Genomic DNA, 13,238 nt, shown 5'->3' with positions numbered 1-13,238 from the left:
GATGAAAAAGCATGTAATTTCAATTGGTTTCAATTATTGATTTTTTTTCTTGATGGTATATACGTTGCTAGACATAAGAATTAGGACATTACACATATTCTTTTCATCCGATTCAAAAATAATCAAAAACCAAGTTGGCAAGAAAAAAATCATCGATTTTATATCTAGTATACAAGTTAATAAAGTGCTTAAAAATATGGCGAGTTAGATTTTCTTGGCTTGCATGTTTAAGCAGTTCAGTAAAAACAAAGATGCATTCATGAACAACCAATGTCGTCAAAATGGATGATGGGTAAAATTGTTCTAACGATGGTTCTCCTATTCTGGCTTAGCTCTTATGATTTACTGTCACCGAATATTGATTTTCACCTTTAGCAAGTTCGATATAAAAAAAACCAAGAGGTCCACAGGAGCCTGAATCGCTCACCTAGTTAAAGTTTGTCTTTCAAGTGCAATAAATTTAACAAGGTGTTGTCCAACAATTTAGACTCAAGGAGACTTAGGTAGGACTTATCATAAGGATTATTTCAGAAATTGAAAGTTTCTTTCTATCTATTATAGTTTTCAAGGTATTGGCTGAAAAACCATAAACAAACGTCATTTTTTCATCTTTCAGGGGCAATAACTCTTCCAAAGAGACGCCTGACAAATTCGATCCCCGAAAACTTTTGAAGGCATTATGATAAGGGTCATTCTAGCAATTGATAGAGTTTGGCTTAACCTAACGGTTTTGGAGAAATATGCGAAAAACTACTGTAAGACTCCTATATGTTCTATTTTTAGTAACTGCAGCCATGTTTTTCAAAAGATCAAAAATTCCCACATCATTTCTATGAAGGATACCCAAAGGAACATTCATACCAAGTTTGATTCCAATTGGTCAAGTAGTGTCACAGGAGAAGGTTTTTGACAGAAATAATATTAAAAGCAGCATAAAACGCCGAAAAAAGGCAATAACTCCAACATGGCTTAACAGATAAAACAAAAATTTGACCTCAAATAGATCTCATCCTCTTGGACTTCATCACATTAGAACCAAACTTTATTCTATACCTCTCACTCTACTACACTCCCTTTACAAAACAAGTCTTGACACTCCTGTTTCTGACCCCACCTCATCATTATACAGACTTGTTGCCATCATTTTGGATATTGGTTTCCACAGACTCTTTAAACCAGTTTGTGTGAAAAGTCAAGATGAAGAAAAACGATCATTTCTTCCACTACCGTTTGTCAACAAGGGTATAAATGCAATTAATTTGGCTAACATACTCCATCAACATCATCACCAACAAAATTCTCCCATATTTCAAAGACAAATCCATACCAATTATTTCATATTCCTATACTTCACCCATCGCATCCAAAATTTTCAATTATAAAAGGCCATTGCAGGACCTCGAGATTGAGGACTTCAAGGCTAAACCACCCGACTGTTCTTACAAAAGCTCTCCATTCAAATATGGTCCTTCTGGTCATGTCGTTACGGGAGATTTAACCATTATCGAAAACGAATCTCTGCGTAATATCCTTTCTAAAGGTCCCAAGTACCGTGAACCACGCTCCATAAATTGGAATTATAACTTTAAAGTTCTTATGGATGCCGTCGAGGACTATGCAAGAAAATGGATAAAACGAGAACAAGAAGACATTGATTCTCTGTCAGAGTGGTTAAAGGCCGTGAGTTGAAACGAATGAAAGTTTTAAGTAGGTCAATGAGTGCCAATGCTACATCAGTTTCAAGGACGACCCTGATGTAGCAAAAACATTGTCTACTATACATGACAAATATGTTGTCGTACCAGCAGACAAAGCCCAAAACAACATTGTTTTTGTCTGCAAAACGTTTTATATCCAATGTTTATTATCAGAGGTAGACGTAGAAAATAATAGTAGTGATAAGACCTACACTGCTACCACTCTCTCCAAAGGAGAGATCGTAGAAAACCATAAATCTGTGCTATCCTCGTTTGATCTCTCTACCAAAGACGATGATTGTGATTTACCGTCTATGTACTGGATTCCTAAACTTCACAAGAATCCATACAAACAACTTTTCATAGCTAGTTCTGCAAAATGTACCACCAAACCTATTTCAAAACTTTTAACTTCGATTTATTCGGCTAAACCTAACGGTTTTGAAGATATATGCCAAAAACTACTGTCTGACCACGATGTTCTATTTTTAGTAATGGTGGCCATGTTTTACGATGAATCAAAAATCTCCATATCAGTTCTATGCAGGATATCCCAAAGAACATTCACACCAAGTTTGGTTTCAATTGGTCTAGTAGCGTCAGAGGAGAAGATTTTTGAAAGAATTAACATTAAAAATAGCAAAGAACGTGTAAAAATGGCATTAACTCCAACAATGCTAAACGGATTAAAACGGAAAATTTGAAAACAGATAGATCTCATCATACTGAACACTTTTACCCCTGTCAGAATTTAGCTAAACCTAACGGTTTTGGAGATATATGGGAGAAACTACTGTCTGACCCCTATGTTCTAATTTGAGTATATAACGGCGACCATGTTTTTCAACAGATAAAAAATCCCCATATCAGTTCTATGCAGGATGCCCAAAGGAACATTCATACTAAGTTTGGTTCCCTTTGGTCAAGTGGTGTCAGAGGAGAAGATTTATGAAAAATTGTTAACGACGACGACGGACGACGAGGACGACGGACGCCAATTGATGGCAATAGCTGACATGGCCTTTGGCCAGATGAGCTAAATTTAAAAAGAATGCGTAAAAAGTCTGCACGACAACCAATTTGCCATCGATAGTGTGTTGTATAAAATTAAATTACTGGCCAAAATAATCGAATAAGTATTTAGATTTTCATTTTAAAATCGAACATTTGATTATTTAATAGTTTTCTAAAATCTTGATTTTAGCTCCGCTAGTATACCGGTCATCTAATATTACAACGGAAACTATCTTAATAAAAGTCAATCCGTTTGATTAATTGGTAAGATGAACCATGCAAATAATACGTCAAGCTCTCTTTTTTGATAAATGAGGAATGCATCCGAAAGGTGAAATGAAATGAACGGTTCCTAATGGATCCAAGAAATGCATACAGCTATTAATTGATCAAAATCGGTACCAATCATTCTTCTATTTTTATGCTTCGGTATTTTTTGTTGCCAATATCGAGTATAGTTTTATAGTAATGAAACTGTACATAGCAGTTTGGAATTACACAAATATAGAACTGAGATGGACATTTTCAATAAAAAGCTATTCGAAATATAAGTACTACTCAAACATAGAAAAATTCAGACATTCTGATTGTTTTTGTATGAGCTAAAGCCAATTATCAGAATTTGCGTTTGAAAAAAAAAATCAACAATGTAATATAAAACATATATCCCGAAAAGTTCTCTATCTCTATGTCAACTCTAATGTTGAAAGGACTCGTGCACTAGTGTCACTAGGTTGACACTAGAACATAAAAAAAAATCCTTTTTGACATTGAACTGACTTATTCATGGCCGTTATTAATTTATTTAATCCTCGACCAAGGTCAATGAATAATGAAAAGCTTTACTGAAAATAACTACATGTACATATACTTTAACCAGTATGTGGTCAAATTGTTTGGAAAATCTGAGGTTAGAAATAACAAAGATTTTTGTATTTAACGATTTAAACCTTTTCTTTACAAAATGCCAAAGGTTTATTTAGTAATAAAGAACTCTCTAATCTTTTTCTTTATATAATTTTCTTAACAATAACACTAGACGGAAGAACCTCTTTGCATCCACCCCTAGACTTTAACATTAAGACAATATTTGCTTTCACTCGGGACATATTATGTTAAAGAATTATGTTATATCTACGTCCATCAAGTCATGTACGTGTACCTTCCGCATCTCTACAGTACAATGACCAGGATGATTTTGTTTGTGTACGAAAGTGTTCCTTAAGGCCTTATTAACTTTAAGCTTTTACTTTTTTCAGTATTGAGTCTTCGGCTTTCAGAAGCAATAGGTTTTACCTTCCCATTTTAGTGTCAATATTTCGATGTCGATGATATTCTTACGAAAAACGTTTTTATTTACTATTTCAAAAGTAAGTCTTCTGATATTAAAATCATTTGAATAACAGAAATGCTGCACATTTGAAAAAAAATTGCGTTTTTATATTTTTAATGACCCAATCAGTTAGGCGACGGGTTAGTTAGTACCAAAGAACACGATGTAACCAACAGAAGTTTTCTCTTCGTTTCTTGTGCATTCTGTTTGCGTGCAAAAAAGTAAAAGACGAACATAACGAAAGTACAAAAAAAAGACTTCAGGTATATATAGTAAAAAGTCTCTTGCCAGACAAATGTGACGAGTTGTTCCAAAGAAACTTACAATTAATAGCACACGTAGTCACGAAACCAGTCAGTTAAAGATGATTATTTTATTTGACAAAACCCATCTAGATGAAACTTATTACAATTGATTTTTGGGTGCGTAGTACAAATATCTAGTATGCCCTTGCATTTCTTCGCACCCTTTTCGGTAACCTGCATGTATATGAATGCAAAATTGATGTTGCTTAGCTTAGATTTGCAGAAATTTGATAGTTGGTAAACAGTCCTGCCCGACGAAAGCATGTTAAAAGAATTTTCAGTAAAATCTTTTGACAAGTGGAGATGATGATTATGAGCAACCACCCCCAAATGTTTAAGTTACCCTGTACTAACTAGGGTTTTACATCAGTTTGGTCAACAACGTATGATCAGGTTTGCACTAGTAATCTATAGTTCAATACTCATACCCACACATTCTAACTACATTTGAATAGGTCTTATCAATTGTACAAAATAAGATGACACCTACGTTTTAGAAATAATAAGAACTGTATATGCTGGTATTCATCCGTATCTTCTTAAAAGATGCCAAAATTTATGTACATAAATTTATGTTTGTAGTTATTTGAATAACCCCGCATCGGCAATTGCAAAATTAAAAATTTGATATTCATATCGAAACAGGTGAAGTAATAACATTTGAAGAATTTATTTCATCTCTTTTTAATATCTTAAAAGTTTCAGTCACGAGATCCAGCTGCCTGAAAACGCGAAATCTACTAAATGAAACAATAACAAAAACCAAACTAACAAAACAAAACAACAAAAACAAAAACAAAACAAAAACAAAACAAGACAAAACAAGATAAAAAAAATAATAATTAATAACATTGAGACATCTTTCCGTCTTTATCTCAAAAGTTGAATAGCTAAATCATGTAATTAAAATCCAAATCAGTAATCAATTTGAGACACAAGTGTAGTCATTGAGCTACTCTGACAACAGGGAAACTGTCTGCTTTTTTTTTTCACTCGCCTCCATGATAAACATATAATTACAATGTATATTGAATAATATATAAGGTCGATACACGTGCACAATTTCGTTGACTGAACGTATTTCAAGTCGATTTACAGGTATGTTTTCTCTACTTTTGTAGATATTTTAAACTTTGTACTGTACAAATACTGTTATAATTACCCAACTAGGTATTTTAAGCACATGTCTAATTAAGGTGTTTTTCCCAAATCAAAACCCATTAAAATTGATAAACTTGAAATTATGTTAAATAATTATTTTGCTGATGGTGCAAGTAAATAAGTTAACCTCGCAAGGATGAAGATGTTGGCTCAGTTACCAAATCGATCATTTCAATGCACGGTAGGAAATCTTTGTGAAAATCAGACGGACCATATAAAAGACATATATACCTGATACGACATATAGGAGAAATAAATCTAAATGCACCTTGTCACTGTTAATAATCATCCTGTCGAATCATGCATTACTTATTAAATCCAAAATACCTCAAGTTCTCAAAAAAGAAATGCCGATTAGGCAGCTTCAAATAGGTCAAATAAAACATATATCTAGTCGGTAGAGCTCTTCCACTTGTACAAATAAATACTAAAAAACTTGTTTGACAAATGATACCAATTATAATGTAACTATAATTTAAAATGAATCAATGTAAAAAAAACGAGGTTTTTGTGTTGCATTAGGCTATGAACAGGTAACATCTTTTTTTAGAATTACCTGTAATTCTACATAGCTTTCTGCAGTAAAAAACATTTGCATTTAATGCAAATTTATTCAGTTATTTGGTAAGCTGTTGACATGCATTTTTCGGTAACGTCCCAGATCAGATTGACTGCGTCAAAGGTCGTCGTAGCCATTTTATTTATGTTGTTCACCGCGTGAAATAAATCAAGATTTTGCCTTCCTTATAAGTAAATAGGTCTCGCTGCTGGTTGTCTGGCAAGCTATGATTTTGACTAGTGTTTTATCCAACCTCTTACGTTGTATGCGCATGGTCTCACAGGCTGAAAGGGTGTGCTTAACCCTAAGTCAACAATGTTTGTTGTATTTTTGCTTAATATGTTGCACCTGTTCATTATGGAGTTTTTGTTAAGTTTTTAATGTTTCATTGTTTAATATTTTGTTTTTCTATGTGTCTCTGATGTTTGTGTTGTAATTTGAAATTGAAACCAAGAGAATTTTAAAACAAAGAAAACGGAGATTAACTCAACAAACAATTAACACAAAAAAGCATACAGAAAGCAACAAACCCAGATGCTACCTCTTTCCAGAAAAGAAAACCTGACGAGTTTGGTATGTCATGTCCACACAAGCTCCGGAACAACGACCCGTCTTCGGACGTCTGACTTAGCGAGTTACAAGTGGGTATTCCGTTGTTGAGAGCTTGCGGGAGTAAAAAAAATATGTCCACAATGTATGAAAGAGGCCATAAGAACTTCTAATTCCATACCAGGGTGCACAATTATGTACATGCGTCCTAGTATAGGAAATAAGAAAACGTTTTAATAATAGTTCCACGGTAATATGTTGATGACAGTCTTGATTGCTTACGGGTACACTAATGATTTCATAGAATGTATTGTTGCAAGGAATAAGCTTTTGATTTGTAAGCGCACTCCGATTTTACCACATTGCTCATCAATTATATCCTATACCGAAACCTGTCTTTTTGTTAATATTTCACATTAATTGATGCAATGATTGACTAATGAATAAAAAAGGTACGTATGGATCGAAAATCACGTTACAAAATGATAAAGTAAATAATTTTCGCGACAATGTGACATTACTATTCCGAAAGTGAGAAAACTTCCAAATAATAAACGATAGTTGTAAATTTACTTCCAAGCTAATACAACTGATAATTAAATAAATCGAGGTATTTATGGCATTAATGCTTCCGGAAATCTACAAATTGCTGAGACAGCAGTTTGATAAGGTTTCTTCAATATACGTCGCTTAAGAATGCTTTGAGCAACAAATAAGCCATAAGAAGCCTTATAAAACACGTGACATTTCCAAAAATAACCTTAAATCAGATAATAACTTGACATGTTCTCAGGGAAACTCAACAGACTCAACAATTAAGAGATAGTAAAATAAAGTAGAAAAGCACCATCAAGGATACCTTTGATATCTTACAATTTCACAATTATGAAAAAATACTTATTTGATATGCACACAACAATAAAACTGCCGCATCAGCTATACAGACAAGTGCCTCGTAACAAAGAAGTATATCTTAGAAATTCAGAATCCACATATGGCCTTCCCGAGCTCAGAAGTTGAAAAGGTCGAAAGCAGGTCTTAACGTTGAAAAAAGGGCATTTTTATTCACGGAAACGTATGAGCACTTTAGGCTAAAAACCACTAATTCCACTTCCCATAGGCTTCTATGCTAATTTCACAATATTCAATGGCTTCTCTGGACTTTACCTTAACTTTAACCTGCAGATGACTATATATCAGCATGATTCTACATATGTCAGCTCACAATCCTCAGAATGGCATGTGGGGTTAGCAGACTTGCAGTGCAGTACTGGTCACCGGAAGTGAAGGGTCTATAAATAGCATGGGAAATCCCAGTGTTTTCACAAGATAGGGGTATATTTAAAAATCATTTTAGAGATTAGGCTTCACATCACAAGAAGCCAAATGCACCTATAAAATGTACAGAAATGTTTTTCCTTTCAGAAACTGTTTAAATTTTTAAAATAAGATGAGAACTTTTTTCACAGCACTATGAGGAACAGGGGTAATTTCTGCGTAGGACTATTTTTGCGTACGTTCCAAGTGCTCATTGGTTGAATTGGTGGTCTGTAACCTTTAAGATAATTCCATTCATGAGAATTAATAAAAACATTTGGCAAGTGTTCAAATATAAAAGAAAGGTGATTCACAAAATTAATATCTATAATGCCTTTTTTGTCCTTACGCTTGAATGTCAAGATGCAAGTAAGATTTATGCAATTTAAGTATATCAGACAATCTAGATTCCAATTACATGAAATAAGTCTATATTAATTGTATCTGAGTTACAGTTTTATGAGGCGGGTTTAGTCCCATATCACTAAGTCAAAAGGAAACGATATAAAATGTTCCTAAGTACCATTTAGTAATAGGGAAATAGGTAATATTTGTCGCAAGGCTGTCGGCCACATTTTTTTCTTTTTTTTGTTAATTTTTCTTTTTTTCCGGGGAGGAAATAGACAGGGGATTTTGAAATATCACCATAGTTACGTGTATTTATCTTTGGTATCGGTCAGTTTATGTTAGTTCTTTGCAATCAAAATGTTCGCACCTCTTGATCGGTACTAAAGCAATGTCTGAAAATATTTCAAGAATTATTTAAAAGAACATAAGAACTAATTTATTATACTGGCTACTGGATATATCACTTGGTCTTCTTAGCTACATCATCTTATTGGTATGCATGCATTATTCCTATGAGTACACTTACTTGCTAAAGTCTTACTAAGTAAATAATATAGAGAAAGTATTGTACCATATAGCAAATGGTTGAATAGAAGCCTTCCGTAGCACAGAAAAGGGAATGGATTTATTTTGGTTGGTTTCTATTGCACGATATTTGTTTCTATTACAAGATATGTGAAACCCTGGCTTCTTGTAATACATTTTAGCTACGCCACTGTCCTACAGTACTAAATTCTGCTTGAACTGCTGTCTCATAGATACTATCAGAAGCACTCACTTGGAAATATAAAGAAATAATAAACAAACAACAAATAAAAAAAAACAATTGAAGCTTGAAAGTAAAATACAGAAATGTCGTGTCCAGGTCGTCTTTATCGGCTGTAAAATAATTTTATAACGATAAACCTCGAAGTCAAGTATAGCATCAACATCAGCAACGATAAACCTCGAAGTCAAGTATAGCATCAACATCAGCAACGATAAACCTCGAAGTCAAGTATAGCATCAACATCAGCAACGATAAACCTCGAAGTCAAGTATAGCATCAACATCGGCAACATAACGACTGGTTTGATGATGACAAAGAAATTGTCAATGTCTGCGGAATACATAGAAACATGACGTTCTACATAACAACACGTAATCAATTTAACAAAACTAGACAGAATTGTCAATAAAAAGATAGATGTATAAATAAAATAGTAGATAGCATCATCTTGTGGGATGCATTCCAGACTATATTGATTGAATTGGCAGCTGTTCTATATTAAGACACAGAATGCTGTCCATAACGACATGTCATTGGTTTAGTAACCTTAAGCGAGCTTAAATTCTTCAAGGCTTAATAACTACCAATCTTAACTAGCTTTACTGTAACAAAAGACCAAATATGTCTATTTAAGAGGCGAAGTTGAAGTTTATATCTGAAATACAAGAAGCCAAAAGATTAAAGACATTGTTGTCAATTATACCATGTATATTATATATTAAACCAACGGGATAATTCTAAAAGATGAATAATGTACCTAACTGCATATTCGACTACTTATATATTTCAATATAATTTACATTGTTGCTCCAATGATGAAGAAAATACCATATCAGACTACTGAAAACGTCGGAACATTGAAATTCATAACCGTCTTATATACAACTTCCCATTTCAGCGCCATTTTTTTCGTATTCAGGATTACATGATACAATAAAAAGGAACTTTTTGACAGTATTCCAACAAAAAATTCCTGATGATATATTTGGAACAATTAAGCATTTCACGTGCACTTTTAAAAACGTTTGGTAAATTATATATTGCATTAAAAAATTCAAAAGAGGATATAAAAAAAAACCTTCTTTTTTAAAACTAGACCTATGTATAAATGTGAAGTCGAAGTAAAACAAAAGTGTTTAAGAAAACAAAATAATTATATTTAACTGCCAACGTAAGCAGTTTTGAATCAACTATCATGCCTTTTACAAAAATACCTTGACCCAGACAATGTTTTGACAGCATCTTACCCCAAATAAGCATTATTACAACGGACTACATTGTGTTTCTTTATTATAATAAAAAGGCACCATCGTCCCTAGCTTATTAACGATAACTAACTTAAGTTACTGATGTATAATGAGTTAGAATAATAGACTGCACGGAATGTGTATGTTATCCTGTTGATAAATGAGCCATTTATTTTAGATTTGTTTCTATCCGAACTTAAGATTCATGAACTTCGAGTTCCAGACCGTCTTGATAATGTGCCCCTATTCGTTCAATGAACGCTGCATGCTTGTTGCAATCAATTCATCCAAACAGATCATAAAATGATACAGAAGTTCCTAAGAATTTTCTTAAGAGAGTTTCAGATAAAATAAACATAGGACTATATCGATTACCACCGTCTTTGCAGACATCATTATAGATCATTACGCCGCTCAATAACATGTTATTTGTACGTCATCATCATAAGGTCATCAATTTCCGGTAAATTCCAAATACAAATTACATAAGACTAACATGAACAGTGATTGATTGCAGTCAATAAATGATTACTTGCTATAAGGTATAAAGATCTATTTGTCTAAAGATGCTGAATTTGATAATGGTGTGATGTTAACTGCCTGAAAAATAAATGGTTTCCTCTTCTCTATTACTTTTATTATTAATATTAGTATCTAAGGTGAAATACATTTTTTTCTATATTGAACAAAAACTATACTAGACAAATGTTGTTAAAGGCATTTACTTTCATTAACGTACTTGGGGTACAAAAAAGACAGCAATCTATTACATCTTAACAAAGCAGTTCACACGTAATTCTTCAGGAAGTATGACGGACATCAATTCTAATATGAAGAGGAAATGACAATTTTATTTTCAATCTTTTACAATAATGCATATGAAGTTTCGTATTGAGGATATTACCTAAAAGCAACAAATTTTCATTGCCATTTAACGCTTCCGAAGTTAAGCTATATGGATCAAGTTATGAATTCATGTAAATTGCTTTATGCAGTACGAATTGTTCTTCTACTTGGTATTAAGATCTACGATTATGCTCATGAAATTCCATATCGGAACATTTTCTTTCTGCTTTAGCTTTTATCGTCAAATTTCCATATCATGGGAATATGTTTAGTGCAACATTTTTATTGGGTTTATTCGGATTATAAACTATAGATAATATAAAATGATATAAAATAAATATTCTGTAAAAGGGAAGATAAAAATAAAAATAGATATTAAGGATATCAGTAATATTTATTTTTCATCAGCTTTTTGTATAAAGAACTGCAGTTTATGTGCACTGCTTTATAAATGGGTTTCCTTGGTATATAACTTCAGTTCAAGATGAAATACACTACAGTTATATATATCATATAACGGTGTTAACAACCAAATTGTTTATACACTATATAAATATACCAAATACAACATTCAATACGACGAGGAAAGGCTGGTACTAACATGCAATGTTCCCATTACCTCAGACCCCAGAGAATGGTACGAACACTAATTATAATATTACTGCATAGATATATTACATTTAATGCCAAGAAATGAAACACCATTTTCACTTCGGAGAGAAACTGGCAGTTTGGTGCTGTAAAAAATGGGATACTGCTAGTTTTAACACTGGAAGTTTATAACTGGTTATCATATTACCAACTGGCTGTAGTTATCGTCATTATAATGGTGTTGGCCTGCTAACATATTGTTTAAACGAATACTAAAAGACCGACTGACAGTGGTTAAATGAGTACTGGAATGCCAACTGGCAGTAGTTAAAAGGCTGTCGTATGGTCGGTTGGCAAAACATAACGTCTTAATAACGGCTAATTAATGTCATATGAGTATAAAATTTTCAAAAAATGCAAAACAAAAAAAAAAAAAACATATAAACAAAACAAAACACACAGGGTTTATATTTTCTTTTAATACAAAGCGCAGCACCCTAGTGTATTGATTTTTATATAACAGCAAATACAATATACTTCGTATAGAGAATAAGAGGCTCCAAGGAACCTGGATTGCTCAGCTGGTTAAATTTTTGCCTTTCAAGGGCAATAACTCTCACAAGAGTTGTCCAACAATTTTGACTCAAGAAGACTTTGGTAGGACTTATCATAAGGATCATTCATCAATTGAAAGTTTTATTCTGTCTATTATAGTTTTCAAAATATTGGCTGAAAACTGCTAAAAACATAATTTTTTGCCTTTCAAGGGCAATAACTCTAACAAGGAGTCGTCTGAATACTTTGATTCCCACAAACTTTTGTAGGCCTTATCATTAGGATCATTTCAGCAACCGAAAGTTTTATTCTATCTATCATAGTTTTCAAGATAAACTGTCATTTTTCACCTTTCAAGGACAATAACTCTCACATGGAGTCGTCTGACAACTTTGATACCGTGATGACTTTTGTAGGCCTTATAATATGTATCATTTCAGCAATTTGAAAAAAATGGCTAAACAACGGTTTTGGAGATATATGGGAAAAAAAACTTTTGACTGACCGCTTTGTTCTATTTTTAGAAACAGCAGTCATGTTTTTCCTCGGATCAAAATTCCCTACATCAGTTCTATGAAAAATACCCTAGGAGCATTCATACCAAATTTGGTTCCAATTCTTCTGGCAGTGTCAGAGGCGAAGACTTTTGAAAGAAATAACATTAAAAATAACAAAATAACATAAAAAAAAGTGTAATAACTCCAACATGGCTTATCAGATTAAAACGAAAATTTCACCACAAATAAATTTCATCACGGTGAACACTTTTAAAAATGTCAGAATTTGGCAAAACGGTTTTGGAGATATATGCAAAAAAAAAAAAACTACTGTCCGATATCTATGTTCTATTTTTAGTAACGGCGGTCATGCTTTCTTGACGGAGAGAGAACTTTTAAAATGCATCAATCGACATTGTTACATAATATCCATTCGTGTAAAATGAAAGT

Source organism: Perna viridis, chromosome 7, assembly GCF_037379345.1.
Source record: "Perna viridis isolate PV_CMFRI_1.1 ecotype Kerala chromosome 7, ASM3737934v1, whole genome shotgun sequence".
NCBI lineage: Eukaryota > Metazoa > Mollusca > Bivalvia > Mytilida > Mytilidae > Perna > Perna viridis.
Note: the sequence above shows the minus strand (reverse complement) of the source record.